The sequence below is a fragment of the Ambystoma mexicanum genome, chromosome 9 (genome assembly GCF_040938575.1).
Source record: "Ambystoma mexicanum isolate Mex_15411 chromosome 9, UKY_AmexF1_1, whole genome shotgun sequence".
NCBI lineage: Eukaryota > Metazoa > Chordata > Amphibia > Caudata > Ambystomatidae > Ambystoma > Ambystoma mexicanum.
Window position 1 is genome coordinate 285,721,224 of NC_090931.1, and position 26,915 is coordinate 285,748,138.

Genomic DNA, 26,915 nt, shown 5'->3' on the forward strand with positions numbered 1-26,915 from the left:
TTGGTGGGGAGTAGAACACTTGTGAATGGCAGCATGTGCCACACTGAGATTAGAATTGTGAATGGTAGCATGTCCCACACTGAGATGGAATTGTGAATGGTAGCATGTCCCACACTGAGATTGGAATTGTGAATGGTGGCATGTCCCACACTGAGATTGGAATTGTGAATGTTAGCATGTCCCACACCTAGATGGAATTGTGAATGGTAGCATGTGCCACACTTACATGAAATTGTGAATAGTAGCATGTCCCACACTTACATGAAATTGTGAGCCTTAGCCTAAGTCTCGACTAGATAGAATGCACTTCTAAGCATGTCCCACACTTAGACGGAATTGTGAATGGTAGCATGTCCCACACCGAGATGGAATTGTGAATGGTAGCATGTCCCACACTGAGATGGAATTGTGAATGGTAGCATGTACCACACCTACATGGAATTGTGAATGGTAACATGCCCGACACCTAGATTGCATTGTGAATGGCAGCATGTCCCACACTTAGATGGAACTGTAAAATGTTAGCATGTATCACACTTTTTAAAAAAATTGTGAATGGTAGCATGTCCCACACCTAGATGGAATTGTGAATGGTAGCATGTGCCACACTTGCATGAAATTGTGAATAGTAGCATGTCCCACACTTACATGAAATTGTGAGCCTTAGCCTAAGTCTCGACTAGATAGAATGCACTTCTAAGCATGTCCCACACTTAGACGTAATTGTGAATGGTAGCATGTTCACACCGAGATGGAATTGTGAATGGTAGCATGTCCCACACTGAGATGGAATTGTGAATGGTAGCATGTCCCACACTGAGATTGGAATTGTGAATGGTAGCATGTCCCACACTGAGATTGGAATTGTGAATGGTGGCATGTCCCACACTGAGATTGGAATTGTGAATGGTAGCATGTCCCACACCTAGATGGAATTGTGAATGGTAGCATGTGCCACACTTACATGAAATTGTGAATAGTAGCATGTCCCACACTTACATGAAATTGTGAGCCTTAGCCTATTTCTCGACTAGATAGAATGCACTTCTAAGCATGTCCCACACTTAGACGGAATTGTGAATGGTAGCATGTCCCACACCGAGATGGAATTGCGAATGGTAGCATGTCCCACACTGAGATGGAATTGTGAATGGTAGCATGTACTACACCTACATGGAATTGTGAATGGTAACATGCCCGACACCTAGATTGCATTGTGAATGGCAGCATGTCCCACACTTAGATGGAACTGTAAAATGTTAGCATGTATCACACTTTTTAAAAAAAATTGTGAATGGTAGCATGTCCCACACCTAGATGGAATTGTGAATGGTAGCATGTGCCACACTTGCATGAAATTGTGAATAGTAGCATGTCCCACACTTACATGAAATTGTGAGCCTTAGCCTAAGTCTCGACTAGATAGAATGCACTTCTAAGCATGTCCCACACTTAGACGTAATTGTGAATGGTAGCATGTCCACACCGAGATGGAATTGTGAATGGTAGCATATCCCACACTGAGATGGAATTGTGAATGGTAGCATGTACCACACCTACATGGAATTGTAAATGGTAACATGTCTGACACCTAGGTTGCATTGTGAATGGCAGCATGTCCCACACTTAGATGGAATTGTAAAATGTTAGCATGTATCACACTTTTTAAAAAGAATTGTGAATGGTAGCATGTCCCACATTTAGATGAAATCGTGAGCATTAGCCTAGATCTCATGTAGATAGAATGCACTTGTAAACATGTCCACAATTAGATGGAATTGTGAATGGTAGCATGTGCCACACTTAAATGGAATTGTGAATGGTAGCATGTGACACACCTAGATGGAATTGTGAATGGTAGCATGTGACACACCTAGCTGGAATTGTGAATGGTAACACGTCACACACTTAGATGGAATTGTAAATGTTAGCATGTACCACACTTTGAATTATAAAATGGTATCATGTACCACACGTACATGCACCCAAGAGCCTAGGCCTTGGCCATACCCACTACAACCTAATGCAGCCATGCATGCGAACATGTGGCAAAGCACCAGAACCCACACACGTAATACAGCCAACGGCACTCCTACCCAACCCCTGCACCATAATACAGCCATGCATGCAAACAATTAGGCAGTTAGCAGAATCCACAAACATAACATAGCCTCCGGCACCTCTACCCACTTCCATTCACATAGTATTTTACTACTGCCAACCAAACCACAAAATCTTCAGACCATTGCCCCTGCTCCCAGCAGTCTATTAAGTACACAGAACCAATACATCATAGTATAGTACACTACTCAGTAATCTGCGCAATGCCCACAACCCAACCACATAAAACATCCGCTGGAACCCTATGCACTTCTATACACACAGTATTCCAACACTTCACCCAGTGGACACACTGCAGGACTGTTGACTCCATCATGTCCAGCCATGCACCCAAAACTGTACGATGTGCTAACAATCACCACACCCATGCAACCAACAATGTGTACAATGCTGACAAACCACACACAAGGCAACAATGTGAAACCTACTTGCAACCAGTGGACATAATTCTTGGTGCAAGGCCTCCAGCCATGCATCGAAGGCGCTAGGTGCTCACCACAAACACAGCATAGTACACCCTATGTGAAAATGCTCATGTCATGTGCAATCCACTCCCCATCTGCAATTGAGCCTGCCAGCACTCGCCACAAAAAGAGGTTGCCTCAGAAGCTATTGTGCCGTAACGAAGGCTGCCTGCAGTCACCACACAAGCTAGTCACCTGAGGAGGTGCCCGCGAATTGGCGCAGTACGCACGTATACACTCCCCCACCCTTTCCATCCCCTCTTCCCACCACCAGATGTCTGAAAGCATGTTATCCAGCTCCTTTCAAAGCTGCACTATCCTCGGATGCAATATGGTGCTGTTACCCAAAATTGTGGCGCACATTACGCTTCCCTCCAGGCGACCACCAGGCACGTCCAATCTCCGCCGACATCACGCCACACTCCAGGCCAATCAGAGCCAGCTATCAGTAGTTTTTTGAGACGTACATTTTACCTTCTTTTAAAAAATGACAGGGCGGATTATCACCAAATTTATAAAAGCTCGCTTTCGGGACCAAGCCGCAAATTTGATTTACCATATACTTTTTTTGCAAAGTTTGATGCAAATTCGTCCAGAGGGAGCCAAGTAATAGACCTCCCAAAAAGTGTTCTCCCTATAGGTTGAGCAACTTAACCATAACTACACAGCCGCTAACATGGGCCGCGTAATATATATATACTGTAGGACAACAGAAAATACTAGAAAAGCATTCATGTTTGTGATGAGGGTGGTAGAGTGACAGGAATGCTTGCGTCTCTGCACATTGTCTTCCCCTCATCTCCTCTCCTTACACTGCTTTGTATACACTGCCATAAATGCCACCCCTCCTGATTTAAGCGGGAGACTCACGATTTTTCTATAAAAAAATTTATCAGTTTGTTACCTTCTCCCTCCTAAAATAATCCTTACCCCAATGCAATTCTATTGGAACATTTTATCTCCTGCTTTTTGAGACAAAATCTCCACCCAGGTGATCCAAAATGTTAGCATGCATTGTAGGGGAGGCATTATCACAAGTATGACACTGACACAAAAGGTACAATTTGTAAATCCTTTCTTGAAGTTTCTGGGGTTGGAAAAACTCATACTTTGCCCTATAACTAAGACTGGAGTAGTCTCGACCATCAAACGATAAACAAAACAGTACTAGTGGAGTCCGTCAAATCAAAATGGCCTATGCTAACAAAAACCTAATGCCTGCCCTATCTCTTGTACAAAAAAGTGTATAAAGTAGAAATGTATGTAAAGGAAAAATCAGTGTTCAAAAGAATAGATGTGGCTGAATCAGCTCTGCTCCCCAAGTTAGACCACACAGAGTATGGTGGTCCCGGCAGGCAGGATGACACACTCTGGTTCAGGTTTTCAACACAAAAAAAGTTCCAAAACGTTGATCGAGGCCCATTTGGACTTCCATGTTAAAATCTCTTTCCAGACTTGCAAATAATGTTTCAACAGAAAGTTCAAGAAAGTCCTCCTCTGCCGGACTCAGACATCTAAAACACAGTTCACGTGGGTTTACGTAGATTCCCCTCTATCAGGCTCAGACCTTTCACAACAAAGTTCACATAGTCTCCCCTCTGTTGGGCTCAGACCGCTTTCAGATGGCGAAGACTTTCAAATGTGTGTGGCTTTCTTTACAGACCTGCGCAGGACCACTTCGCTAATGGTTTAATGTTCAACTTTCACTCTCTCCTTCTCTAGGAGTTCATTTTGCTTACTTCGCTTTTGCACTTCACTTGCTTTATCGTTGCAAACAATGCATCTTTCACCGAGACTTTTGAGTGGGCTACTTCGTTTTGTCGGACTACTCTGTTACTTAGTATCGCTGACTTCACAACTGTCCTCACTTCAAAGTTCATTCACAGGTCTGCCTTTCTTCGAGTCTCATCCACACACGTGCAGCCTTCACTTGCGATATAATGTTGTAATTTAAAACTTTCTTTAACACACACCGGTCTCTCAATTTGCGTGCCAACTCACCGGCTGTGTGCGTTTTCTTTCTTGGTTTTCCGATTCCCAATTCACGAGTCAAGGTTAGTACCACAGGCTTGTAGAAAAACAATGGTGTAGAGAGGCACTCAAATGATGTAACCAATTTACATCAAGATATGATGTTGATACAGGAGTAATAAAGAAATATTAAATGAATTTAGGTGCCACAGATGTAGATCTTGGGCAACAAGATCGATTTAAACATGAGGAAAAATGAGTCCCACCTTGTATAATGAGACTGTAATCTGTGCACAACTTTGTAGCAAACAGATTTTGCCAAACAAAATTCAGGATAAAGTATACAATATGTAATACAAAGTAATTAATTCCAAAAAACAAGATAATTGGTTAAAAAAACAATGGTCATCAAATATAAATCACACTTCTCAATGTAATCTGTAATACACAAAAGAATATGGTAGAAAATAATGACCTCCAGTGGGGAACTCTTGGGGTTTTCGACCCGCTGCTCTCGTCCCTTGATCCGTCCCTCTGCTCCAGTAGGTTTGCCTTCGCTCGGAAGTGCTGCTTGTACTCATGTTCTGCCTTGCTCAGAGTTTGTCTCTAGGCTCTGCATTTTAACCATGTGAGGAGAGCTAATTAGTATCAGGTGTATGCCCTTAAAGTCAAATAGCTGACTTTGCCTGACCCGATTAACGGGACATGTCCAGTTCGATGTATGAGAGTTGCTCTGGTTACTCTGTTACCCTCTTCCTCGGCCTGGTGTTTGTGTAAAAAGGAGGGGAGGTGGAGTTGGCACCGCGTCTCACCATTGGCTGTCTCATCCCCACCCCCTGAAAACCCCTCATCCAGGGGATCCTCCCGCACTGGTCCACCCCCAGGGTCTGGATCCAAAGGCAATGGCTGTGTGTGTGTGTGGGGGGGGGGGGAAGAGAGAGAGAGAGAGAGAGAGAGAGAGAGAGAGAGAGAGAGAGAGAGAAAAAAAAAAAAAAATGAGTCTGACACCCTCTGGTTTCTCACAGCATCCAGGAAGGAGGTTTGGTGTTTCTTTGCTAAATCTTTAATCCACAACAGGTTCCACATGCAAAAGGACCCTTGGTAACATGCATTGGGCTGTTTAGTACTCTGGTAATGCATCCAGGGAGCCATTTTAAGCTGTGGAGAAGTCAAACCCAACTGGTTTCAGTCTGCCGTACAATAGAAATTCCAGCTCTACGTCTGTTACTTGAAGGGATCCAACAACGCCTCAGAGGCTGAGAAAGATGAACTCAGTGATACTGAGAGAAAGGGTGCAGGAAACCTTTTTCTCAGAGACTGATAATCAAGCAGGGATCATTATTGTGTGATCCTGCTGGGAGACAGCTGGACACAGACCTATTGAGAACTGGGAGAACGTTTGATTTGAACACTTACTTCCCTAAGAGACACTTTCATTGTTAAGTTTACCATGTTACCAACCCCATCCGTGAGAATAACTATCCTTAACAAAATTAGTTTCATTCAGATCCTACCAGTTTGTTATATTGGCCCAACTTGTAAAGATTACCTAATAAACATGTTTATTATATATATTCTTTTTTACGGGTGGTGGTAGGGCAGTTTAAATACCCATTTTTGGAGTCCATACGACTCCATGTGGACGTTTGGCGAATTTACTGTGAGCGGTAATACAACACAGTGCATATAATGAATTTTGGCCTCGAAGTGGAACATTTACCTCCAGAATCATGCTGGAGTTAAATCCTTCACTTCAAAGCAATTCTCTGGTGGCACTGGTAACGGAATTATCAATAAGAGGAGGAGTGGGCACCACTGCATAGTTCAGAGTGTATTAGTCAGAGAACTCCATATTATTGAATAGAATTACGTGGTATGGACCATTATACCATCCATGCAGAAGGATGGGCATAAGTATATAAACAAACAGACTGAGGAAAGTGCCAAGTACTGATTGTGCCCTAGTAATTTAACACCACAGCCAGTTGTATACAACATTAAAGCTATATAGGAAAACAAATGACACATTTTAATGTACAAATCGTGGCTCAAGGTTTTTAAATGGATTTTTAGGCAGACAGTATTTGGCCAATGCTTTCGGATGAAACGTGTCCTTCATCAGGGCAAAATCTGCATAGTGAGAAAACAACAGTCTCAGTGAAGTAAACATGTGGAAAATACAAACAAATGGAATAGAGGGAGAAGAAAAGAAAGAGAGAACTAGCATCATACCTGACCTGAAGGGTAGCCAAGTAAACCACTTAACGGATTGAGTGCCAAAAAAGTAACCGGAAAAAGCAAAATGGTGCCAAGAAATGGCACCATTATCTCATGAAATTAATTGGGAGATTGACAAGAATGAGGAACGAAAATGGTTTGTGCACCCTACCTGGCATGACGAATAGCAAGGCAAGCCATTCTTAAAAAAACAAATGTGCACCTTGCGGCCTGTAAAAGAAATCAAAACTACAAAGAGGGATCTACCTTTCTGTGGAAATGGCAGTCTCCATGTGTGGACCCCTGACAGCCTTCACTTGTGTGTCACATATACATCACTTAAGTTTACTGTGGGCTTTCTCTATTTTTCATTTTACCAATGTATTGCATGTTTTTTCGTTTTTCCCAAATGTGTTTTTCTTCTTGCACTGTTTGTGGCTGTATATTTCCTTCTCCCTGCCTACGAATCTACACTGACTTGCCCCCGACTACAGTTTCTGTGATTGTGTTTATTTTACCAGTATTTGCATTTTACTCTGTATTTTATTTACTGCATTTCATATGCTTGTGGAAAATGTTTGTCAAGTGCTTGCATGTTTGTATTTTGTCCATTACAGAAGCCTGGATATTATAGCCGGAACCTCCTTGTCTTCTTTTTACTTCATGCCAGAATTGATATTTGGTTACTGCATTGATACTTGTTAGAAACCTGAAGGTGTCTCACATACTAGTACCCGGGGAACTGTCATCCAGGTAGCCACGACACGGCCATCGCTATTGGATCCAGTTCCTGAGTGTGGACCAGTGAGGGGGAATTACCTGGATGGGGGATGGGGGAGGGGGCTCCACAGAGAGCGGAAGTGGGACACTGATGGGTGAGATGCGGTATTCCCTTTCTTGAAACACCTTTTTCCAATCCTACCCCGTAGGATACTCAAACATTCTACCCCCCCACCCTCTTTTCCGACAGGAACATTTTCGTGCACCACGAAAGATGAAGGACAAACACCAGAGCCATTTACCTGACATGTCCCATCACAAGGGTCAGGCAAAGTCCGGCAATTGACCAGAGTCACACACACCTTACGACCCTTTACCTTTCCAGCAGGGATAAAAGGTGGAGTACGAGAGCACAAGACGAGCAAGGCAGACCGCACAACGAGAGAGCTAACTCAGCACGGCAGTTCAAGAGGAAGAGAAAGACGGTGCGAATCGAGAGGGTGACAAGGAGAGAAGCAACTTGGCCCTTTCTGAGCCCGGCCCGTGAAACCACCACCACCAGAAGGAATTGTAAGACCGCAAACAATAGCCAGCGTGTTTTGCAGCAGACGTCAACGGTACATGGGGCCTTCCTCCACTGATAACCAAGCTGGGAAGAGAGGCTTGCCACTGTGGTACCAACCTTGACTCCAGAGACAAGCAAAGCCAAGCGTTTCATCACAGCCGGTGACTCGATGGGAGAGCCTATAAGAAACCGACTGAGTTGAACAAAAGTAGCAAACGGCTAATAGAAGAAAGTACAAAGAACTGTTAATAGGAGGGGGGAAAACGATCTACAGAGGAGTCGGGCACCACGTGGGTGCTCCTTCGGGAAACTCTGTTCGACTACCCTATTATTGAAACTACTATTACCAGAAGGCCTTGGGAAAGGCGAGAAAGGGGTCAAAGTGGTCATACAGGGGTCTAGTAAAATCCTCTATACAGTTGAAAGTCTTTGACCAACAGATGATTGTGAAGCTAAGTGAAGTGAATCCCACATTGTAAGAACTGTTCAAGAAACTGTGTGATTGACAAAGCTGGCAAGAGTGAACCCGAAGGAGGGATGCTGATGGAAAGGGGGCGAAGCCTGCCGTCACAATGAACAGTGCGTTGACAGGAGTGAACCCGGAAGCGGGATGTCCACAGTGAACTGTTTAAAAGGACATTAAGAATCGTGAGTGTCACAGATGAGATTGTGTTGAAAGCCATAGTGAACCCGATGGAGGGAAGCAAACCTCTGAGAAGGATCGGGGCCTGGAAGAGGGGTATCCAGGTTGAGGGGGATCAGAGCCTGGAAGAGGGGGGCCCAGGGGTGAGAAGCCATTGCCCCCATGACACGTGGAGTACCACAGAGAAAGTTTTTGAATACAAGCCAAGGTCAACCTGGTGGTGGGAGGCTGACATTCGAGGGGGGGTTTGAGCCTGGAAGAGGGGGACCCAGGGGCGAAGAATTATCACCCCAAGTACAAAACATAACTACCGAAGGTTCTGATATTGCCAAGAACTTTTATGGATCTAAGCCCGGAAGAGGTAGATCCAGGGGTGAAGGGCATCACCCAACGTACAAGCAGAAAGGAAGTTTTGTTTATTATTTCTGGAAGACATCAGGTCCTCTGAGGCAAGAGATTTTTTTGTAGAAAAAGAGACTTTGCCACCAAAGACCCTGATAGCTGAGAGCGGATCTGTTAGCTCACGCTGGGAAAGCTCAAGTGTTTGCTTTGCTTCGGGGTCCCGCCTTGTCCTGTGCTCAAAACGTGGGGAAGGGAGACCACGACTACCGCATCCTGACTTATTATTTGTGAAAACTTCTTTCTTACCTTATCCCCCCACTCTTTGTTTGTATTTAACGTAAGGGTTGGAAATAGGTTTTTCTTAGTCTAGGCCCTTTTATTTTGACAAGATGCCACTAGGACTTCCCTTTTATTATTTGATGGTTGTAGCTTGCTACCATCTTAGATTTAGATTTCCAACCCACATATACAGTTGAATAAACGCCCTTGAACTGTGATCACTTGTGTCTCTCTTTACTGTTGCCACCATGAGTCCCTTACACGCTTCATTGTACTTGGTTTCAACATTCCCTGCTCACTGTGTTTTGGACTGTTATTGTATGATCTCTGTAGTTGCTTGCTTCTTGGCACACTGGACATTGCCCGCCTTTTACTCTGTGTTCTTGAACTGTATGGCTAGCTTACATGGTGTCTTTAGAGTATGTGTATGTGTGACCCTACCTTGCTGTGTGTACCTGTGTTGCGTTCCTGCTATTATGTTTAGTATTATGTTGTTACCCTCTGAGCTCCTTGCACTGTGTGTATGTAAGTATGGGTATGTGTGGGGGATTGTGGAACTCCAGCCATGCTCCTGCCCAGACAAAGGAACTCAATTCCTCCAAAACCTGCCCAACCCTCCTGAAAACTAAACCTGTTCCCAGCCCAAGAAACAGCTACCAGCTTTATAGCCAGTGTAATCTGCAGCCCGGGGCTGGCCCTTTCATCTCTTCCTGAGAACGACCTCCCCAGTAACAGCAATCAAACAATCTGACCTGCCCTGTTCATTTATTGTCCCTGCCTGTGTCTGCCCACTTGTCCTATACCATGTGATTTCCCTCATCCTCCTCCTATCACCAAGCCTTTTTGAGCCCTATGACCAGCTCAGACACTAGTTCCCCCCGTTGTGCCCGTCATGGGGGTGGGGCTGGCCTTTTTATCTATTGTCCATGTATGTGTTTGACCACCTATCCTACACCCTATATTTGCCCTCCCCCTTCCTGTCACCAAGCCTCATTGGGCCCAGAAACCAGTTCCCCCTGTTGTGTTCATCATGGGGATGGGTGTGGGCAGGCTCTAGACGGGGGAGCGACAGCCACCTAAGCATGTGGAGAGAGGGACTCTAGGCTTTGTGATTGCTGGCAGTGGTGTGCTGAACATGTGGGTGGGGCCAGAGAAGATGTGGCTGCCCCTTTAGCAAGTACACTTCTCCCTGCCAGCCCTTCTCCTATTCCCTCCCGTTGTTCCCCTTTCTCCTGTAAGGGAAAGCATGGTATCAAACAGTGAAGACAGACACAAGTGATCACAGTTCAAGGGTGTTTATTGAACTTCAAATGGGTTGGTTGAACGCCTACCTAAATCTAAGTATGGGAGCAAGCTACGATCATCAAATAATAAATAATGCAGTCCTAGTAGAGTCTCTGTCAAAGTAAAAGGGCCTATACTAATAAACCTATTGCCAATCCTTACTTCTAAATACAAATGGTGTGGGATAACAAAGTAATCATAAGAAAAGTGTTCAAGAAAGAATGTGTCAGGATGGTTGAGAAGTTGGCTTCCCTTCCCCACGTTTGAAGCATGGAGCAGTGCGGTATGTGCCAGCTTCGCACACACTCTGGCTTCTTGGCCACAAGTTAACCGTTCAAAACATAGGTATCAGGGCTTTCTGCCAAAGTCTTTCTCCCAATGGCAGTCTCTTATTGCAGAGGGCATGATGTAACAAACAAAACACAACAATTCCTTTCCTTTGTCAGGGTTTTCACATTCACAAATTCACAACAAGTCTCCCTCATTCGGGCTTGGACCACGGATCCCACTTGTTCGGGCTCAGACCCTCTTGATGTCAGAATCAAAGACTTTTGAATGTGCCAGGGGTTTTGCTTAAACCGTCGCAAGACCACTTTCATTCACTTCACACAATTGTTCTCATCAGTCTTCTGCTTTCGTTTCTCTTGGCGGGATACCTTACAGAGACTGTCGATTGAGCATATTCACAGTGCCAGACCACTCTCAACGGAATCGTATCTTTCCTTCTCAAATTCAAACATTCATCAGCAGTTTAGCTTTACTCGCGTTAACATTGTTCGTTCCAGCGCTCATTATATAATGTTGCCGCTTGCAACCTTTACTACAACACAGACCGCTCTTGCATCAGTCTCCCCAACTGACCGACTGTGTCGATCTCTTTGTTGCTTTTTTGTTCCTGGATCCAAGGACAATACCACAGTGTCTGCGGCTCCTCCCTGCCTTGGTCAGTTACGCGGGAGTTCCTTCGTTATCTCTGACACACAATGCAGGATTCTTCGGTCTGGTTTCCTGGCCTTACGCTTTCTACCTTGAAGGATTCTTGAAAGTAACGGCGTCTTGCCAAAAATGTCAAGGGTGTTTCCCTTCTTTCAAACCCTCCTTGGTTTGCGGTCTTTCTCTCCTTGTTCAGCTGCTGACTCAAAACTGCTGTATCATTTTGTGCTTTGCCTCGCTCAGAGTGTGCTCTCCTACTCCAACTTTCATCTGTGTGGGGAGGTTTAATGGCAGTCAGGTGTGAGTGATTGTTAGTGATTGGTCAGGCATAGTAGTGGAACATGTCAGGTACACAGCTCAGGTGCAAGTCTGTTTTCTCCCAAAGCAGGCTGTCCGTGTGAAAGTGTTCATGCAGGAAACGGAGGAGGTAGAGCTTCCATATATCCTACCTGGTAGAGTGGGGTAAAGATGTTCCAAGGAATGGAGGGATACCGGGTCTCACCGTCAGGCGTCCCACTCCCCGAAGACCCTTCACCCATGTGATCCTCCCGCAATGGTCCACTCCCAGGGTCTGGATCCAAAGGCGATAGCTGTACCCTGGCCACCTGAGAGAGAGAGAGATCCGCTGGAACTAGTGGGTGAGACGTCTTCTGGTTTCTCACACTCCCTACCAGCAATTATTTCCCTCGCTCCCCACTCTCTCTCAGCTTCCCAGCTGCCCATTCTTTCTTTTCTCTGCCCCCTTCCCCAGTCTCTCACTCTCTCTTCTCCTTCACAGCAGCCTCATACTTGGTTGAAAAATATTTTATCTTTTACTTTTGACCAAATTTTTCAAATATTTTTTTTTGGTCAAATTTAATGAAAGATATATATGGGGTGGGGTAAGGGTATAGAGTAGTTTGCGGGGGGTCTCCCTCTGCATTTTAGACCAAAAAAAGAGCAAAACAAAATTCAGTCAAATATTTTTGACCAAGTAGACCCAAACCGCCTCCCCACTCGGCTTTTCCCTCTCCAACCCTTCCTTTCTTCCCCTGGTGTCCCTTGTCTCCCCCCTTCATCAAATGGTACTTCCCAGGTCCTCGGGCCCATGAAAGTGGGGGAGCCTAGTCTGTATGCCTGCTGTTGATGCTTGTCTTGTGCCTGCAGCCTGGTGCAGACAATCATCTGTGTCCAGTGCGCCTAACATACTCTGCCAACAATCGGTCTACTTCTCTCGCCGTAATAAATCTGTTCCTGATCTAAACAAAGGTATGGAGCCAGCTTCAATGATGAACGCATGGATTACTCCTTTATTGAAAAAAACATCTTTGCACCCTTCTACTGCTAAAAACGATCGGCCCATTACTAATGTTCCCTTTCTGACAAAAATTCTTGATAAAGATGCATACTTAAAATTGCAAAAATGTGTAGAGGCTAATAAACTCCTGGGCACTCACCAGTCTGGCTTCAGGGCTTGATACAGGACTGAAACCTCCCCCTGAAACCTTAAGTCTAACATTTCCGCGATCGTTGAAGGAGGCCATCCTGCATTAGTTATGTTGCTGGAACTCTCTGCAGCTTTTGACTTGATCGGCCACTATCTGTTACGTGAGACTACTTAACATCGTCAGCTGATCAGAGGGGTCAGATGTTCTGTTGAATAACTACTGCAAAAAATTATTGTAGTGTAAAAACGTTTAAGGACAGGACCACCCCTCGTACAAAATACTAGTTCAGCCTCTTTGTCCTGCCCGACCTTAGGCTGTCCCTTTTGTTATAAAGCTTTTCGAATTGTCTGGCATCTATGACAATGATACTAATACTGTGAACAATCATTACCAAGAAATCCAGAACCGGATGGCCTACAATTCCGTGGCCCTAAATAATAGTAACACTCAGCTGATCATATTTGACACAGGGCCGCGTCTTAAGAAAATTGATGCGGAATTCTCTCCGTTTGTCATCATGGACAATATTATTCCTGTCTCCAAAAGTGTAAAAACCTTGGGTGTCACTCTTGACTCTGAGTTATCTATGAAAAAGCATGTTTCCAATGTTCGCTCCTCTTGTGGACTTGTTCTCAAACTCCTCGATCAGATGCGTCCCTATCTTAACATTAAAAACTGCTCCCTTCTTGCTACAACGCTAATCAATTCCTGCCTGGATTATTGCAACAGCCTACTTATTGGCACCTCTAAAGCTAATTTTAAGTGTCTACAGACGACCCAGAATGGTGCCATTAGGGAAGTCTTTGGTCTAGCTACGGGTGACCATCCGATCTTAGGAGAAAACTTCACTGGCTGCTAATCAAAGAGAGTTAGATATAAGACTCTGTCCCTTGTTTTTAAATGTTTACACTCCGTTGTACCTTGCTACTTGGAAAAAATATCTCTTGTGTTAAGCCTTCGAGAACACTGCCCTTCAGCTACTCATACCTCCTAAACCAACATTGTTACCGCCTGGAGAAGTTTTGAGGTACTTGTTTCAATGTCAGGCCCCCCCTTAGAATGGAACTCCTTACCCCTCTTTTTTAAGTTGTCTCCTTCATTGAACGTTTTCAAGAAAGCGATCAAGACTCTATTAGACGCCTTTTTTTGTGCTCCTTCATGTTTGACCACTTTGTCCTGTTGTGTGCGCTCCGAGGCCTATGGGTGTGTAGCACTCTACAGGAACTCAAAATAAATAGACTTTGGTGCATTCATTGGTGTTCCCACTCTCCACTGTCGTCTGCCTATCATTGCCAGAGGTGAACCCTTTTTCAGCAAGGATATTAGGGCAGCCGTGTTGGCTACATTACAAGCAAAGGGTGATGGCTTTATACCAAAAATGAACAAGTATTGGCGATTCTCGCTGATCCCTACCATTATGTTTTATAAAATGAACGTGGTACCAAATATAAGATATGGTGTGGAGACCATGCTATCGTTTGAATGGGAGTCGAAGAATACTTTGGAATGTAGATTTTGACGCAAGGTCCTATGCTTACCTAATTGTGGCCATCCGTTTTGGATTGAGTTTGTTTACCCTAAAAAGCAGAATGGTATGGAACATGTTATTATTGAGGAAAATAATACATCCTCCAAGTGATTCCTTATTCTGTGAATTATAATCCTTACTTGTTGGAGGTGCATATGAGTATCTGATGAGCTGTTGCAGAAGTATACAAAGATACTGGAAGAAATTACGGGCACTCTAGTCCAATTGGCAGAGACCCTGTGTTTGAACAGAGACTATGGGAATGGGACTGGATATATACATGCACAGCACTCTTAAAATATAAATTGTGTCAGGGGCTTTCGTGTAGACATAAACGGTGGGGTATTCTCCTGCTCTAATTGGAAACATTTCCCAACACAAAACTAAGACTTTTATTTACGACATTTCGGTTTAATCAATTCTTAACTATTTCCTGAGCTCTCAAAGGCGATTTTGTAATGAAACTGCCTCAATAGAGTATCTGAAACATTTGCTAGTAGAGTGCCCCCTGCTTATCAAAGCCTGCATCCTTTTTTGGGGGGAGTTATAAGTAGAACATGCACATTACAGACTTCAATTCCTTTTGGTTCCATTGTTTCTCAGGTAATTCTACTGCTCTCACAATCAGGATCTTAATTTATTTTTTTTTTTTAGATATGGGTTTAAATGAATGGTATTGAGCTCTTTTTTCCTTTTTCGATATCAAATGGATAGTTTTTAATTGTCTTTTTTCTTGTTTTAATGAAGTTGTAATGAATTATAAATTTTTTGTGACATGATTTAGTTTGTAATATGTAATTTATTTGTGAAATGTTTATCTGTGTTAAACCAATACACAATAAAAAGAAATGAAAACATACAAACAGTACATAACGATAAAACATTATATATATTTATATATATAGAATAAAAGTCATACCTTGTAATAAAGACCTCTTAATATGTGTGCAATAAAAGCTGAAGGGTATATATTGTAACACTCATCTCTGAGTGACAACCCATATGTCTGAGTTGTGATGAACATGAGAATTGTAAGGAATAACCAGTACTCTCATCCCTACCTCTAAATGAGTTTGCAAAAAAAAACAAGAAAATGGTGCTGAAACCAACTTTCTCTCTACCACGAAAACGGTAGAGTAATGACATTGCGTGACGTTCGCATAGGCAGCATTGTGGAGTAATTGTCATTGCGTAACAAGTGCAATGACATCACTCCTTAGAAAAATAAAATGGAGAAACATGTAACAGAAGGACAGCTTACAGTAGGAGCAATTGTGTGACCTATTACTAAAGACTGATGCATCAAGTAGAAAGAAAGAATTTTACACACAGATGGGAAGTTATCTGTGTTTACATTGCAGCAATTGTAATAATGTTGTAAAGTGTAACATATTGTTTCACCCCTTGATGGGGGGAAAAGATATAGCTTATGCACTTTGCAACATGTGACGCAAAGAGTATTGTTTATTCCATACCTTGCACTTGTGACATTTACAGACCATTAAGTAAGCTAGAATTAGATTAAATGAACACAAAACTTGCATGGGAACTAACAATGCCAAATTCTCTGTTGCAAGACACTTGCACAAAACCCATTACAGAATTGCACTTTCAGACTCTAGATGCAGTCAGCATATGTGGTTTTTCAAGAGACCTTATGGAGAGACTGGAACAGAAGGAATCCTTTTGGATTCACAAGCTTAATGCCGTGTTCCTGGTGGTCTGAATGAAGAGAGGAACCTGCATTGCTTTTTATAATTGTATGTTATATATCCCGAATGGTGACATGTTGACACCTGTGCCTGATATTGCACACAATGTTGGGTTTTTACCTAGACTGGGATATTCAAGTTTTGCGTTCGACATCAATCAGTAGTACAGATACAAAAATAACATAGTGTGTACTATTTTATGATCACATAATCTATGTGGAACCTTTAGAATTGTAAAAGGTCAGGGAGATCATGTCTTTGTTACCACACACTACTGTTGTTATCCTATACCATAGCAACGGTATGTATATATACCTTACCTTAGCCCATCTTCCTCACCAACCCCCTATAACACCATCCCTAATGTTCCTACATTACTGGTTCTTAAGAAAAAGATAGGAAGTACTGAGATGAGGGAGGGACCAACTAATTCACTAGGAGTCTTTAAGATCAGTACTGGAACGAGGAAAAAATGCAGCAGCATAAAGAGCAGTTCCATCAACAACACTGAAATGTCTAGTTGTTGCCGACTTCCTATTGGCCAAAACAATCACTGAAATAGAAGAGGGAACTTCAAAGATGGAGAGAGATCCTCCCTGGAGGAACTGGGAGAGGGAGGTCCTTTGCAAAGAAGACTGAAGCAGCAGAGGACAAGGATACTGAGAGTTGTAAAATCCCGGGTGGTAATATGGATCTCTGGAATGTTGCAACAATTCTGTCCTGCCCCTCTTGAAATCTTGTCTCTGCCTGAATCGGATGGGCAGTTAATTGGTCTAAAAGACCTTCTAGGGTTGCCATTTTGCAATGTTCTCCGGAGCTATCTCCCTCAATGAAAGAAATGTCTTGTTCAAACTCAACAGTATCTCAGTCTCTGTCTAGTTGATCAAGGAAGGAAAATACTTCTATCTGAGGAGTTGGATCTACTTCTATTGGTTCATTTATCTCTAATAAAGGAATAGGATCTAATAGTTCTTCATGCTTTACTAAGGAGACTAGGATGGATGCTTGTAGTGTGGGCTTGAACTTAGGTCTATTTCTGCTTTCACCACCAAACCTAACTTACTGTGGTGTTTTATATTACAGTCTATCACACAAGAACAACCATAGAGCATACATATTATTTATATCATGAGCATCTATTGTAATGTCGAGACTGGATTATGCCAACTATACGCAGCAGTCCTGGCATACCACCTCAATAAACTTCAAAGAGCGCAAAACGCTACTGCTAAACTGCTCCTCGCCCTGGGTCCAAGGACCACATCTCTCCTGCCCTCCGAACGCTCCACTGGCTCCCAGTTGGATGAAGGGCCACCTTCAAGACCCTGTGCATCACTCACCGTGCAGTGCACAAGACCGGCCCATTATACCTGCAAGATAAGTTAATCCCTTACCTCCCATCCCGCACCCTAAGATCTAGGACTGCCCTCCTTTAAGTGATCCCAACCACTAACTCTGTAGGGATCAGAGGATCTGCCTTCTCAGCCTTGGCCCAGACTCTGTGGAACTCGCTTCCACCACACATTCGACACACCCATGACTATATGACATTCCGCAAAGTACTAAATACGTGGCTCTTTCCATAAACACCTACCACAACTTTAAAGGTATGACTGAACTTCCAATGACTAAACCCTCACTGGGACTCCCAACTATGTCACCAATGAATACGCCCATTGATCTGGCTATAGACAACTGTATCCCTGAACAGTGAATAATTATCTCCTTGGACCATGAGACCGCTATACCCCCAGCCCGTATAACGTCCCTGTGATGCCGCTGTGCATCCCTTTTTGCCCTGTGTATCGCAGTGTACACCTACCCTCCTGTTCCTGTGATGTCGCTATGTATACCTCTACATTACCCTCCCCTCTATCCCCCGTGATGTCACTCTATGCCCCACTGCGCCCGCGTGCCGCTGTGTACCCTGCCTTTTGTTCCCCATGATGTCGCTATGTATCCCCCTGCCCCCCTGCCCTGTCACTGTAAGCTCAGCCCTCTATTGCTGTGTGCCGCTTTGTGCTTGTGCGTCGCTATGTACCCTGTCTTCCTGTTCCCATCACGTTGCTATGTATCCCTCTGTACTGCCCTCCCCTCTAGCCCCTGCGATGTTGCTCTATACCCCACTGTGCCCGAGTGTCGCTGTGTACCCTGCCTTTTGTTCCCATGATGTTGCTATGTATCCGTCTGCCCCCTTGCGCTGTCACTTTAAGCTCAGCCCTCTATCGCTGTCTGCCGCTTTGTGCTTGTGCGTCGCTATGTACCCTGCCTTCCTGTTCCCATCATGTTGCTATGTATCCCTCTGTACTTCCCTACCCTCTAGTCCCAGTGATTTTGCTATGTGCCCAGTGTGCCATTGCGTACCCTGCCTTTTTGTTCCCCATGATATTGCTATATATCACTGTGTCTCTGTGTGCCCCTTGTGCCGTGTATCGCTGTGTACCCTGCCCTCCGCTTCTTGTGATTTTGCTATATATCCCTCTGTACTGCCCTACCCTCTAGTGCCTGTGATATCGCTGTGTGCCCATCGTGCCCATATGGTATCGGGTAATATTATACCCACCAAAAATATCGCCATATATATGGTCGTCGGGAACGGCCAAAGGTGATATTTTCAGTGTGGATAATATTAGGGGGTTTTGGGAGCGGGAGTTGTAGGGGCGTCGCCCGCTCCTTTTAAAATAATATGGGGTTGTGGGGGTGTCTCCCGCAGGTTCCATGCCTTAATATCGACGCACAAATATGGCAATATTTTTGTATGGCGATATTTTTGCAGGGATATTAGCACATGGAACCGCCCATACGTCACTGTGTACCCTGCCTTCTTGTTCCCCATGATGTTGCTATATATCCCTCTAGCCCCCCCACCCTGTCGCTGTAAACCCAGCCCTCTGTCACTGTGTGCCCCTTTGTGCCTGTGCGTCGCTGTGTACTCCTCCCCCCCTGTTAATCTGCCTGGTTTCAGGCGCTTTAAGAATGAACCATCATATCATATCACTACGCTCACTATCTACTATACACCATCACTCAACTAGAGTACAGCTATACCCCCTCGATAAATTTGGTCTAGCTGTTCACATACGAACACTACCCCATGAACACCTCATCACTCTAATAAAATGCAGCTATATCCCATGACAAAACGGCCTAGCTGCTCACATAAGCGTCCTACAGACCTAACGCAGCCAGAACCCAGTCATGGTGTCCACCCACCAGACTGCACACATGTTACGCTCACCTGGACCCCACAGGGGTGTCGATCGGACCCGGACAGCTGCGGTCTCCGTCAACGTGGCGCGTAGTGCAGAGATGACTGTCTGGACTGGCCCGCCTAGTCTTATCTGCTGGACCCAAAGAAGTATTTTCCTTATGTTTGTAAAAGATGAGCTCTCCATCATGCGTGTCTTGCAGGGGCGCGTAGATACCAGTTACTTCACTGGTTTGAAGGCGTTGGGAGAGTTCCGGTAAGCATTGACTCTGAAGTCCCAGGCGGGATTGGTAAGTATCAAGTTCAAAGAGTTCAATGTGCCCGATGTTCACTCTTGTCCCCTTCCTTCCTTAAATTGCAACTGAGTTTGTGAGAAGAAGGTCTCGTAGCTGCTGCTGGCTTTCAGGTAAGAGTCTGTGTTACCCAACGCTGTCTGGAAACTATTGCATGCGTTAAAGTGTTGTTTTTCTCCCTCTTTACAAATGCGGCATATGAAGATATGGAGAATAATACCGCCGGTGGTAAATCAGGTAAGTCTATGGTGGTAAGAGGTATTTGTTGATTCCCTTGGCTCACCTTGTTATTCTTGTGCCCCTAGGTGCCAGAGTACGGCGAAGAAATGATGGAGACAGTGCCGGATCGAAAGATGCTGTGAGGACTGGTGAGTATGGTGCCGTGCTGGAGCTGGCGAAGCGACGCGTGCAGGACTGATGTACTTTCCAGGTCGGGAGATGAAATGGATCCGGAATAAGGTGAGGAATTTGAAATAAGTTTGTTTTCTAACCTTGTCCTTTTCTTCCTCTTTATTCTAGGAGCTCCGGATTGGAGGCGGGCGTGGCAGAAGACTGGATGCTGGCTGCAGGCACGCGGGCGTGGCAGAAGACTGGATGCTGGCTGCAGGCACGGTGAGAGTCACGCTGCTGGATGCAGAATAACACGAAGCATGTGCTGCTGTTCGGGCGTGGTTTAAATAGCCTCCAAAGTAGTCCCAGGAAAGAAGTTCCCCAGGACCACACCCGAGTAAACAATAGTCCCTGTAGTAAAATAGTCCCATCCAGGCCTCACGTTGGCTTGGATTTATTTGCAGCATGGTCTGCATGAGGTAAGTAATGTCTATGAGCCTGGCGCCTTTGGTGCCAGGACTGATTTTTATTATGAGCCTGGTGCCTACAGCGCCAGGACTGAACCCAGACAGCCCCTAGCTGGGGCTGTTGGGGTTTTTGTAAATGTCTGGATGCCTGCTCCCGGGGCTGATGGGCTTGATCCGGATGCCTGGGGGTAGGCATCATGACAGCACCCCCCCTCCCCCCCAAGGCCCCTCCTAAAGTTGTTCTTCCCCTTGGCCCTGGTTTGTCTGGGAAGTTCCGATGGAATTTCTTCACCAACCGAGGTGCATGAACGTGGTCACTAGGCTCCCATGACCTTTCCTGTGGTCCGTAACCTTTCCAGTCGATTAAATAAAAAAGTCTTGATTTAACCAACTTAGGGTCCAGGATATTCTTTACCTCAAATTCAGGTTCTCCATCTATTAGGATGGGGTCAGGTGGTTTGGCAAGTCTTGTCCCGGGTTGAACTGGTTTCAGAAGTGAAACATGAAAGACAGGATGGATCCGCATATTAGAGGGTAATTCCAACTTGACAGCCACCGGGTTGACAATGGCCTTAATAGTGTAAGGTCCCAAATACCTAGGATTAAAAGTCGGAGTTCCTTTTAGAGGTATGTGTTTTGTAGCCAGCCAAACTTGATCCCCAATCTGATATCGTAGAGCATCGCTTTTATGTCGATCAGCATTTTTCTTATATTTCTCTTTCGCTTGTTTCAAATGTTCTGTTGCCTCCTTAAAGGCTTGTGTAATAGTAGAGTGTAAATAACTAACTGCAGGCATTTCTAAGTGCTGAGGCGAATCGAGTTCTGAGGTTCGAGGGTGATGTCCGTATATGGTATAGAAGGGGCTTTGTCCGGTTCCAGAATGTACTGAGTTATTGTATGCATATTCGGAAATCCATAAAATATCCTTCCAATTGCTTTCGGTCTGCTGCAGCATGCAACGTCGGTACTGTTCAAGGGTCTTGTTGGTCCTCTCCGTCTGACCATCGGTCTGGGGATGGTGACTGGTTGATAACCTCACGTCGATTTGCGCCAATTGACAACATTTCTTCCAAAATTGTGAAATGAATTGACTGCCTCGGTCAGAGACCAATACGGAAGGAAATCCGTGTATTCAAACAATGTTTTTGAGGAACTCCTTGGCCAAAATTGAAGTGGAAGGTAATCCTTTTAAAGGAATAAAGTCGGCCATCTTGGAAAAAAGATCCACAATAACTAGGATGGTGTTAAATCCATTACATGGAGGTAGATCTGTAATAAAGTCTAAAGACAAGGTGTGCCATGGTGTAGGTGGAATATCCAAAGGTTGTAAAAGGCCAGCAGGTTTTTTCTTCTGGCTTTTGTTTTGGGCGCAAATGCCACAAGACATCACAAATGACTTTACCTCTTTTCGCCAAGTGGGCCACCAGGACTGTCTCTTAATTTTCGCTTCAGTTTTTGCGATACCTGGGTGCCCTTCCATCAGGGTGTCATGGTAATTGGAGATGATTAGTTCTTGTATTTCCTTGTGTGGTAGAAATAGTCGTCCTTGATAGTAAGGTAGGTCATTGACGACTGAGTAGTCCGGGCCTTTCTTTACCCAGTCCTGCAGGGTTGCTGGATCGAAGAGTTGCTGGATTTTTGAATGAATATCTTCTAGTGTCTGTAGAGTAGTTATGCCAAGGGTTCTTTGCTCGGGAATTATTGGCACCGGTTCCGGGTTTGCATATGCTTCGCCCATCCCTATTCGGGATAAGGCATCTGCTTTGCCATTTTTGCGGCCTGGTCGATAAGTGATCACAAAATCGAATTCGGCAAAGAACAATGCCCATCGAAGTTGTCGCGATGATTGGGCTTTGGCTGTTTTTAAATACTGCAGGTTCCGGTGATCAGTGATTACGGTAATGGTATGCCTGGCACCAAGAAGGTAGTGCCGCCAAGCCTTAAAGGCGGATTTGATAGCTAATAGCTCTTTATCGGTAATCGCATAGTTTACCTCAGGTGCTGAGAACTTTCTGGACCAAAACGCTACTGGGTGAAGTTGACCGGTTTCAGGATCCTTCTGGGACAGGACAGCTCCCATGGCTAAACTGGATGCATCAGTTTCTACTATGTATGGAAGCTCAGGGCGTGGATGCTTTAAGACAGGTGCTGATGTGAATTTCGCTTTCAACTCTTGGAAGGCCTTTTCAGCCTCTTCGGTCCACAAGAAGCGTTTGTTTTTTTGCAAAAGTGCTGTGATGGGGTGTACAACATGGGAGAAGTCCTGAATGAATCTGCGGTAGAAATTAGCAAATCCGAGCATGCTTTGTACCCCTTTGACTGAACTGGGTGATGGCCACTTGAGAATTGCGTCCACCTTTCGAGAGTCCATTCGGACTCCCTTTGGAGTCAGAATAAATCCAAGAAATTCAACTTCCGTAGCATGAAAAACACATTTTTCCAATTTTGCATATAACTTGTGCTGGCGTAGTTTCTCAAGGACTGCACGCACATGCTTAACATGGTCTGATTCTGAGGAGGAGTACACTAGAATATCATCTATGTATACGACGACACAGACGTCAATGAGTTCACGAAGGACATCGTTCATAAAATACTGGAAGGCTGCTGGTGCATTGCACAACCCGAAGGGCATCACCTGATATTCGAATAATCCGTACTTGGTGCGAAAGGCAGTCTTCCATTCGTCCCCTTTCTTGACACGTACCAGATGATATGCCCCTCGGAGATCTAACTTAGTGTAGATACAAGTATCCTTTACTTGGTCTAGTAATTCGGGGATCAGAGGCAATGGGTATCGGTTTTTTACTGTAATCTAATTTAATGCTCGGTAATCTATGCACGTTCTAAGGTCACCTTCCTTTTTTGGCACGAAGAATAAAGCTGAGGATGCAGGAGACTTGGAAGGACGAATAAAGCCATTAGCAAGGTATTGGTCCAAGTATTGCCGTAGGTGAAGATTTTCAGGTTCCGTGAGGGCGTAGATTCTACTGCATGGGGGTTGTGCACCGGGTAGGAGGTCGATTTGACAATCGTATGATCTGTGAGGAGGTAATGTATTGGCCTGTTCTTTTTGAAAAACATCCTGAAATTCTTGGTATTCCTGAGGTAACTGCATGATTGGGTTAACGACTGTAGCCAGGCCTTTGTTCAAAGTTTTCTCCGGGTAACAGGTATGTGCACAATCCGGGAAGGTTATTCTCTTCTCTCGCCATTCTATATAAGGATCATGTGTCTCCAACCATGGCATCCCCAGTATTATCTGGAACTGTGGGTCTTTGATTAGATCAAACACAATAGTCTCTCGATGCCCATCTTGACTCAACAGTGTCATCTCTGTAGTGGAATGAGTTACAGGCCCCGAGGCAATCTCAGTTCCATCAACTGTGGTGATGACATCCGAAGTGGTCTTTTTGCAAAGAGGTAGATTCATCCTTGACACAAATTTGTGGTCCATATAGTTTCCTACGGCCCCGCTATCTATGTATGCCCTTACTGCGTGCATACGTGATGGCTGCCTGGGATCAAGTAGGACCATTTGGATGATCAGATGCAAGGTCTAAGTGTCCTTCTTTAAGCTCGGCAAGCGGACCTCTACGCTTGTCGGGCGTGGTCGTTTCCCGAATCAGGCTCTATGTGGCTTTTATCAGCAACTCCTACCACCTTCTTGGGTGGTTTTGTAGGGCAATCCCGTAGAAAATGTCCTGAGGTTCCACAGTACAGACACAACTGCATCTGTCGTCTTATTTCTCTTTCCTTTTGAGTTAAGGGTTCTTTAACCCCCCTCGATCTGCATAGGTTCAGATGCATCTGTTCCTTTGGGGGCAAGATTGGGTTTAACCAATACCCGATTCTCGAACTTAGCTCGATCAGTCTTCTGGTTCTGAAGTCGGTGGTCTAGCTGGACCACTAAGTCTATAAATTCTGTGCAATCCTGAGGTGGGTTCACAACTTGAGCCAAGACGTCTTTGAGTTCTCCCCGAAGTCCACGATGAAACAATGTAATTCGTTTTTCCTCCGGCCACCCGGTTTCCACCACCAACCTATTGAAGGTTGCAATATAAGTTAGCAGATCCTGGTTACCCTGTCGTAAGGATAAAAGTTCGTTGTCCAGGGCTTGACCCTGTGAGCGACTGGAGAATAGTTTTTCCATGCTCCTTTGAAAACCCTGAAAATCCCAGAGAAGAGGATCATCCTGGTTGACTAACGGAATGGACCAATCCGCTGCGCTGCCACTAAGATATGACAATACAAAGGCTACTTTGGCTTGGTCATTTGGAAAGGCTCCCGGTCTGCATAAAAAGTGCAAGCGGCATTGGTTCATAAACACGGCAAACCTTTTGGGGTCCCCAGCAAAGCGTTCGGGTGGAGCTAACGGAATATTTCCTGGTAAAACCACTTGCACAGGATTGCTTGATGAAACGGGGGTTGGGTTTCCCCCATATCCAGGTAGGGGCATTTGCCAAGCTTGGTTTTGCAGTAGTTGCCTAGCCAGATCATCAGTGCGCTCCTTTGAGACAATCAGTTCTCTCCTGAGGGCATTAGTCTCTTGGCGAGCGGCATGTACTTCCGCCCTAAGTTCCCCCAATAATTGGGCCAGTTGGTCGGTTTCTGAGGTTTCCATAACACCCGGGTGGGTATTTTTAGAAAGGCTTTGTGTTCTGTTACGCTCAACTGGACCCCACAGGGGTGTCGATCGGACCCAGACAGCTGCGGTCTCCATCAACGTGATGCGTAGTGCAGAGATGACTGTCTGGACTGGCCCGCCTAGTCTTGTCTGCTGGACCCGAAGAAGTATTTTCCTTATGTTTGTAAAAGATGAGCTCTCCATCCTGCGTGTCTTGCAGGGGCGCGTAGATACCAGTTACTTCACTGGTTTGAAGGCGTTGGGAGAGTTCCGGTAAGCATTGACTCTGAAGTCCCAGGCGGGATTGGTAAGTATCAATTTCAAAGAGTTCAATGTGCCCGATGTTCATTCTATCCCCTTCTTTCCTTAAGTTGCAACTGAGTTCGTGAGAAGAAGGTCTCGTAGCTGCTGCTGGCGTTCAGGTAAGAGTCTGTGTTACCCAACGCTGTCCGGTAACTATTGCATGCGTTAAAGTGTTGTTTTTCTCCCTCTTTACAGATGCGGCATATGAAGATATGGAGAATAATACCGCCGGTGGTAAATCAGGTAAGTCTATGGTGGTAAGAGGTATTTGTTGATTCCCTTGGCTCACCTTGTTATTCTTGTGCCCCTAGGTGCCGGAGTACGGCGAAGAAATGATGGAGACAGTGCCGGATCGAAAGATGCTGTGAGAGCTGGTGAGTATGGAGCCGTGCTGGAGCTGGCGAAGCGACGCGTGCAGGAGTGATGTACTTTCCAGGTCGGGAGATGAAATGGATCCGGAATCAGGTGAGGAATTTGAAATAAGTTTGTTTTCTAACCTTGTCCTTTTCTTCCTCTTTATTCTAGGAGCTCCGGATTCGAGGCGGGCGTAGCAGAAGACTGGATGCTGGCTGCAGGCACGGTGAGAGTCACGCTGCTGGATGCAGAATAACACGAAGCATGTGCTGCTGTTCGGCGTGGTTTAAATAGCCTCCAAAGTAGTCCCAGGAAAGAAGTTCCCCAGGACCACACCCGAGTAAAAAATAGTCCCTGTAGAAGCCTCACGTTGGCTTGGATTTATTTGCAGCATGGTCTGCATGAGGTAAGTAATGTATATGAGCCTGACGCCTATGGCGCCAGGACTGATTTTTATTATGAGCCTGGTGCCTACGGCGCCAGGACTGAACCCAGACAGCCCCTAGCTGGGGCTGCTGGGGTTTTTGTAAATGTCTGGATGCCTGCTCCCGGGGCTGATGGGCTTGATCCGGATGCCCGGGGGTAGGCATCATGACAACACATTCAACTGATATCTCCTAACGCCAGGATGCAGCTATCATCAGGCAATTACATCAGCTGCACACATAACTGGTGCTCACATGCACCCTTCAACACTTTTTCTCTCTACTGACCTGGACTGCGGTCCCCGAGGGCGTTCAACCCACCAGTGCTTTGAGATCATACCAATGATATATAGAGCGCTATATAAATGCCAAATAACATAACATTTCAAAAAGAGATGCTATATGTGTCTGCTAGCACTATCCCTAGGAAGAGGCAAACCCTATCCCTTTAAGGTAGTGCTGTCCCTGGGCCGGAGCTGGTGCACCGCCTATCTAAAAGGAAAGGGGAGAGAAAATCTATCCCTATCTCTACAATGTGCAGCGTTTCTGCAGGATTAAGAACAGAGGTTGTTGAGCCAGATCTATATTTTTCATTTACATTTCAAGAAGAAATCATTTCCTTACGGCCGAGTGCTGTTTCTCTTTATTCACCCCCAAAGAAGTGTGTGCACACAGTGCTGATCAGTTAGTATGATGTGGCTC

At 45.1% G+C, this 26,915-nt stretch overlaps 1 long non-coding RNA gene across 2 annotated transcripts in view; it reads left to right on the forward strand.

The window, feature by feature from the left end:
- The window catches only part of LOC138487972 (uncharacterized), a 117,453-nt gene that overhangs the window by 68,334 nt on the left and 22,204 nt on the right, over positions 1 to 26,915 (forward strand). The gene's annotated exons all lie outside the window — the stretch shown is intronic.